The sequence below is a fragment of the Orycteropus afer genome, unplaced genomic scaffold, assembly GCF_000298275.1.
Source record: "Orycteropus afer afer isolate SDZICR_OR568_19922 unplaced genomic scaffold, OryAfe1.0 scaffold00047, whole genome shotgun sequence".
In the NCBI taxonomy this organism is placed as follows: domain Eukaryota; kingdom Metazoa; phylum Chordata; class Mammalia; order Tubulidentata; family Orycteropodidae; genus Orycteropus; species Orycteropus afer.
In genome coordinates, this window is record NW_006921634.1 from 5,396,677 (window position 1) to 5,397,728 (window position 1,052).

Sequence of the window (1,052 nt, forward strand, 5' to 3'; positions counted from 1 at the left end):
AGTCAATCACAAAAGGACAAATACTGTATTAGTCCATTATTGTAAAAGTCAAGGAAATGCTTATCTATGGAAGGACATTTTCTTTGTTGGTTACCAGGGGTGGGAGGGGAGGGGAGAGGAGGGAATACTGCTAGATAGATAGAGATAAGTTTTGATTTCGGTAAAGAGAAGGGCAATGTACCAAATGTGAGTGATCAATATAGTGGCATTGAGGAAGAGAAAGACATAGAGAGGTACGTGGGAAGTAGAGACAACAAGGATGAACCCTTTTGCGCATATAGTACGGTGTGGTCATTGAAGGCAAACACGGGTATATGGGTAGATAGTTGGGTGGACAGGCTGAAATATTAGGTATGTCTATGAAGTAGCGAGTGCACCCAAGAACAAGCATAGGGTTGGCAGACAGTGGTCCTGTAACTTTATGTGTATGATCTGAATTCCCAGGTGTATAATGGGGCTGAGAAGGGGCAAGGTTGTAGTCACTGCTTGGTCACAGCCAGCTACCCAGACTGGGACTGAGTAGTTGAACTGGTGGGCTCAGGACCATAGTTGCAGAGGACATCAAGCTCAATTGGCATAACATACTACACAAAACATTGTTCCACCTCCGACTTTGGCGAGTAGCAACTGGGATCTTAAAAGCTTGCAAGCTGCCATCTAGATGCAACAATGGGTCTCTCCTCACCCAGAGCCAAGAAGAATGAAGAAAACCAAAAATTCATGGGAACAATTAGTCCTAGCGACTGGCACACCATCTGATCTTCAGCCTATATGACTATGAGACCAGAAGAACTAGATGGTAGCCGGATACTACTGTCAACTACTTGGAAGCGGATCTATGTAGGAGATCCTGGATAGACAAGGAGAACAATGTGGAACAAAACTCAAAATCACTTGGAAAAAAAAAGGGGGAAGAGGGGACCAGGTTTCCTGGCCCGATAGAGCCTTGTAGAACCACTGAGACTATGGCCCCTAGCTGCCCTTCAGGTCTGGAATTGAATGCATGCCTGTGGCTTCCAGCCAAACAATGTTGTTGTTGTTGTTAAGTGCCA

At 45.2% G+C, this 1,052-nt stretch overlaps 1 protein-coding gene across 1 annotated transcript in view; it reads left to right on the forward strand.

Annotated features, from left to right (window-relative positions):
• Positions 1 to 1,052, forward strand: part of DEUP1 (deuterosome assembly protein 1) — a 128,165-nt gene that overhangs the window by 96,648 nt on the left and 30,465 nt on the right. The window lies entirely within an intron of this gene.